A 6,396-nucleotide genomic window follows, 5' to 3' on the forward strand; every position below is an offset into this window, starting at 1 on the left:
TGATTCCTTTGGACAAGTTGCTGAACTCGTAATTCATTGTCAGCGCCGTGCTACAATTCCTTCTAACCTTCCCAGATTATCATTTAATTAAATGTGAAATATACCGTTGTTGAACTTCTATACCGCAGAGTTATTGACTTGAGTTTATAATTTAAGAGCATCTTTTGGGTGTTTAATCATGTGTTTTTCCACTTTATGACATTTGAATCTTTTTCATTCTAGATAACTTAGAGACAAGAAAGCCTCGTGGTCCTACTTTACTAAAAGATATTTGGAAACTTCCTCAGGGAAAGACAATTGAAGTGTCATTTAATAGTCGTAATCAATCTATTGGGAAAGAAGGACGAAAGCTTGCTAGCTTTCTAGGAATTGTTGCGAGAACTCCAGAACTGACACCTTTACAGGTAGATGATTGTAAGGGTATGAATTATTGTTATTATGATTATGCGACAAGCTCAACTAAGACATTATGTGCTATCTTTTAAATGTTTACTTTTATTTTTTCAAAAGAAGTTCACTTTCCCAAAATGCGGAGAAGAGTTTGTCTTAAAGTGACTTGGAAAGAAATGGAAGGATAACAAATGTGAAATAAAAGGTGAATATATGTCAAAATATAAGACTAAAGATGCTTTGCTGAAAAATAGACCAAGTCGCATACCGAGATATCAATGGAGTGGTCTTGTCTCTTATTGGCTTTCTGATAAAGCTAAGGTATAAATGTATCTTGAAAATACACCTATTTTCTTTTATACATTATATTTTTATTTTAGTTATGCTAAATTTTTATTCTTTCAATGACAGAGGCATACACAAGCAAATAGAAACAACAGGGCCAAGCAAAAGATGCCTCACACAGGAGGATCCAAAAGTATTGCTACAATAATGCATGAGCAGGTAAACATGTGGAAAGTGCATATTATAATATTTTCAAATCTTTTTTGTCACGCATATCTGACATCAATTTTATTGTTTAGGCTAAAAATGGGATAGAGCCTACACGAGCAGAAATTTTCTTATTAACTCACAAAAAACGCGCAGATGGCAGACCACTGGATGATGATTTTGCCAAGGCAATCATAAGATTTCTTCTTTCTTTTAGTCTTGAAATCGAGAAACAATTAGATAGATTTTTTGAAAGTGAATAAATTAATTTCAAATTGGATTTATCGTGTATTCTATTGTTAGGACATGATAAATGAAAGAATGAAAGATCCACAGATCAACCATCTCACAATGTTGCTTGGGAAGGCGATGTATGTTCTCAAGTGTTAGGAAATGAAAAAAGTGGGTATGCTCGTGGTTTAGGACTTGGTCCAACTCCTTCAGTTCTATGGGGAAGTAGATCTTCCGCAGGAAATATTACGGTAGAGGATTCATCTAATGAGGTTATACAAAGGCTAGAACAGGAGATTACTGAGTTAAAGGCGAAAAAGAATGAAGAAATGAATCTGATGAAACAAAATCATGATAAGCTGCAATCAGAATTACTCCAAATGAGACAATTCATGCAAAAATATGCTCCTAACGAATCTGTCTCAAGATATCAATGGCAACTCAAATGAACAGGTAACTCGATTACAAGTCTTAAGACATTTTAAATGAAATTTTGACCCTATAAAAGTATTGTTAACTAACGTGTTAGTATTTATCAGCTTCCCAACACCAACAATGGCCAAGAAGAAGTACCACAATCATCAAGGATACCTAGTAGTGCTGATATTACTCCAACTCATGGTACTACAAAGCTTTATCCTTTGGCGCTACGGTTTGAGTTTTCCTGCTTCGTAAGGTTTTGTGGGTTGAAGAATCAAATTGCTTGTGTAGTACTTCTTACTTCCTTGATTTAGTGAATGCTCTTTGTCTTAATGAATAGATTTTCAAATATAGTAAATATTGTGTTGAGCTACAAAATTCCAAGATACAAAAAATCAATCAGGAGAGCATGTTCTCTCAATAGCTTCGGTGAGTATAGTTCACACTGATAGATATTTAATCAAGCTTAAAATCTGAGCAATTATATGCATCAGCTAATTCTCGAGCAATTAGTTGTTACCCAAATACATCGACTAAAGCTCGAGCAAGAGCTCTAACGACGACTGATCTTATTATTACTGTTCCATCACTCTATTCTCTGTAATCTGTCTGACAATTAGACTCGTAAATATCTTGGACAAAAAAGTTTACTGTCCTTCAACATTTGTTTAAGAAGCTTAGCTACCTTTGAGAAAATTTGTTGCCTCCTCAGAATTCCTAAGTGAACTTTCTACTTGAAGAATATTACCAAAATCACCTGTAGCACCTCTACTTTCAGCAATTAATTGCTGCCCAATTATATACGATATCAAGCTTCGAAGTGGTTTCATTGTTTATCTTATCATACTTGGTGACTTTCTATCATTTAATAGAGAAAACAGAAATTATTAGTGTGCTCATTTTCTCTAGTAGTTCCATAGAACAATTGGCAGCCCCATTTCCCGAGAAGAGAGAAGTAGAGCTTAAGAACTTTAGGCACATAGGCTATATGTGAAGTTTATACTATATTGTTATTGAGTTTATCAATATGATCATGGCTAAGGTGACAACAAACAAACAACTAAAGAAAACAAATCACAATTTAAGAAAATAGCTAAATTTTTATCAATGGACATGAGTTTTGTTATGGTGTCGACTGTCTCTACATGGATGTATTCTCTTCTGTTAAATGTGAAACATACAGCCGGGGAGCTCTAATTATAGACTGTTTAATGCGCAAGCTGTAGCACCTCAACTTTCAGCAATTAGTTGCTAACTCGGAATTCCTAAGTTAAATTTATACTTGAAGAACATTAGAAAAATAACCTGTAGCGCCTCTACTTTCGATAATTAGTTTTTATCCAATTATACATGGAATCGAGTTTCAAAATAGCTTCATTTTTAATCCTGTCGTACTTTGTAACTTTCTATCAGTTAATATAGAAACAAAGATTATAAGTGTGTTCATTTTCTCCTGTAGTTTCATAATACTAAATTCAACCCCCATTTCAAGAGAAGAGAGAAGTAGAGTTTAAGGACTTCAAGCAAATAAGCTACGTGGGAAATTTTTATAGTATTGTGGTTGTGTATCTCAGTATGATCATGGTTAAAGTGACAACAAACACACAACTAAAGGAAACAGATCAAAACTTAAGGAAATAACTAAATTTCTATCAATAGACATGAGTTTTGTTTATGTGTCGAATGTGTCTCTATATGGATGTGTTCACTTCTTTTATCCCTCCTTTTTGCTTACTTCTAGGTGTGTGGTTGCATAATTTGCTCACTTTGTTGGACAAAAACAGGGAATATAAATCGGTTAATTTAAATGTTAAACATACAGTCGCGGAGCTCTAATTATTGACTATAAAATGTGTGAGCTGTAGCACCTCTACTTTCGGCAATTAGTTGCTACCTTGGAATTCCTAAGTGAAATTTATACTTCAAGAACATTATAAAAATCACCTGTAGCACCTTTACTTTCAGCAATTAGTTGCTACCTCGGAATTCCTAAGTGAAATTTATACTTGAAGAACATTATAAAAATCACTTGTAGCACCTCTACTTTCAACAATTAGTTGCTGTCCAATTATACACAGGATCGATCTTCGAAGTGGCTTTATTTTTTATCCTGCCTTATTTTGTAACTTTCTATCAGTTAATATAGAAAACAGAGATTATAAGTATGTTCATTTTATCCAGTAGTTACATATTACTAAATTCAACTCCCATTTCCAGAGAAGAGAGAAGTAGAGCTTAAGGATTTAAAGCACATAAGCTACGTGGGAATCTTTTTCTATATTTTTCTTGAGTTTCTAAATATGATCATGGTTAAGGTAAAAACAAATACACAACTAAAGAAAACAGATCAAAACTTAAGGAAATAGCTGAATTTCTATCAACGGGCATGAGTTTTGTTATTGTGTCGACCGTGTCTTTATATAGATGTGTTCTCTTCTTTTATCCCTCCTTTTTGCTTACTTCTAGATGTGTGGTTGTATAATTTGCTTACATTGTTGGACAGAAAATATGGAATATAAATCAGTTAATCTAAATGTTAAACATACAGTAGAGGAGCTCTAATTACTGACTGTTAAATGTGTGAGCTGTAGCACCTCTGCTTTCAGTAATTAGTTGCTGCCTTGAAATTTCTACTTGAAAATTAGCAAAATCACCTTTAGATCCTCTACTTTCAGCAATTAGTTGCAGCCCAGCTACATCGATTAAAGCTCGAGCACGAGCTGTAACAATGGCTGGTTTTAGCTTTACTATTTCACGCCTCTGTTCTCTGCAAATCTGTCTAGCAGTTGGACTCGCAATTCCCTTGGAGAAGTTGCTGGACAGGTTGCTGGACAGATTCATTTGGATGGGTAGCTGAACTCGCAAATCCTATTCAGCGCGCGCTACAATTCACTTCTCACCTCCAAGATTGCTCATTTAATTCACCTCAGTTTCGAGTTGTTTGCTGCCCCAATTTGATGAACTTCAAGTGTAGCATCTTATGCGATAACGTAAAGCTAAGTCCATATGAAAGAATATGACTTCTTTTTATTGGATGCTTCTTGCTTGTAATTTTTCAAATTAGTCACACTACGTGCGATGTTTTTATACATTATATATCTTTTATCTTTTGACACATTTATGTTCTTATTTCAGGTCATACAATCTGAAGTTCGCAAATTTCACATGTGGGAGATTTCAATATGAAGAAGAGTTGCAAAAATTATTTGAAGGCATTATTCAATATATTAGTAGGAACAATATTAGTTTTTGATAAGTTGTTACATTCATAGATAGGATTAGTAGTTCCTTTTATTTGTATAGATTTAATGAGATATATTCTATTTTATGAATTAATAGTAATATGTTTTAGCGTTTGCCAAACTTTATTGTTGCTATTCTTGATGAATGAAGTAGCTATTATTAATGGCGGCTAAACAATTGTCGTTAAAGGTTATGATATTTAGCGTCAAATTAATTTAATGTATCGGCCATAAAAATGGAGGCAAAAGGGTTACATTAAAAAGTTTTCACAAGGAATATTGTAGCCTTTAGTATTTCCTTCAAACAATTGCCATTAAAAATGTCAACTATTAGCGGCGATTTAATATAACTTACCTGTCATAAAATGGACGCTAAAAGGGAAAATTAAGACGTGTTTTGGAAGGGATATTGCAGCCATTAATTGTCATAGAAAAATTGTCTTTAAAACTACGAACTTTTAGCGGCTATTTGTATGGATTTATCGACTAAAACAATGGACGCTAAAAGACCACAGTTAGCCGTTGTGAGTTAGCTTTAGTAGCTAATATAATTACCGTAAAAGCTAATGATTTTTAGCGGCAATTCATGCTACCCTTTACCAGCATTTCGAACAATGGCCAGGAAAGCCTTTGCCGACCCCAGCACTGCCGGCTAAAGAATATTGGCCGGTACAGGCTATAGCGACAAATGTAATTGCCCCTAAAGCCATATTTTATTGTCGTTAAAAGATCCATTTGTAGTAGTGAGCGACCAATCTTTCTTCCTAACAAACAACACGGGAGCACCTCATGGTGATATAGTTGGACTAATAAAGCCCTTCCAACAAATCCTTCAATTTCTCCTTCAGCTCCTTAAGTTCCGTCGGAGCCATACGGTAAGGAGGAACAGAAATAGGTTGAGTATCGGAAAGGACATCTATGCCAAAGTCAATTTTTCTTTCGGAAAAATCATCAGGAACACATCAGAAAATTCATTTACTATAGGGACTAACTCAAGAGTAGGAGCTTCAAAATCAATATCCCTAACTCGCACTATATGATAAATGCACCCTTTGGAAATTATTTTCCGAGTCTTAAGACATGAGATGAATCAATCCTTAACCACTGAATCATTACCCTTCCATTCAAGAATAGGCTTATTAAGGAATTTAAACTTGACCCTACGAGTTCTACAATCAATGGATGCATAAGAGGCATGTAACCAATCCATACCAAGTATAATGTAAAAATTGGTCATATCTAGTTCAACAAGATCACAAGGGATAACTTTATGCAAGACCGACACGGGACAACTTCTATAAACTCTCTTGGCTAACACTAAATCACCAACGGTAGTATAAACCGAAAAAGGTTCTAACAATAATTCGGGGCACACATCAAATCTCTTAGCAAGGTAAGAAGTAACAAAATACAAGTTGGCACCCGGATAATGCAATGAATAGACATCAAAGTTAAAGGCCTGTAACATACCGGTGACCACATCAGGAGTCTCATCCACGTCTTTCCTAGCATGAAGGGCATAGAATCTGTTGTTGCATTGGCAACCCTTAGGTTTAGCTTGACTACCTTGTTGCACTTTCCCTCCTTGAGGAATACCTTCTACATGTTTGTTGGCAACATG

The 6,396-nt window shown here is 34.7% G+C and overlaps 1 long non-coding RNA gene across 1 annotated transcript; it reads left to right on the forward strand.

Moving 5' to 3' along the window:
• Positions 1–545: 545 nt before the first annotated feature.
• On the forward strand, positions 546–4,840 carry LOC129881634 (uncharacterized). Its single transcript, XR_008765652.1, has 5 exons — positions 546–711; positions 802–894; positions 975–1,566; positions 1,653–1,734; positions 4,669–4,840. It is a non-coding gene; the product is annotated as an uncharacterized LOC129881634 (long non-coding RNA).
• The last annotated feature ends 1,556 nt before the right edge of the window (positions 4,841–6,396 follow it).

Source organism: Solanum dulcamara, chromosome 3, assembly GCF_947179165.1.
Source record: "Solanum dulcamara chromosome 3, daSolDulc1.2, whole genome shotgun sequence".
Lineage (NCBI taxonomy): Eukaryota > Viridiplantae > Streptophyta > Magnoliopsida > Solanales > Solanaceae > Solanum > Solanum dulcamara.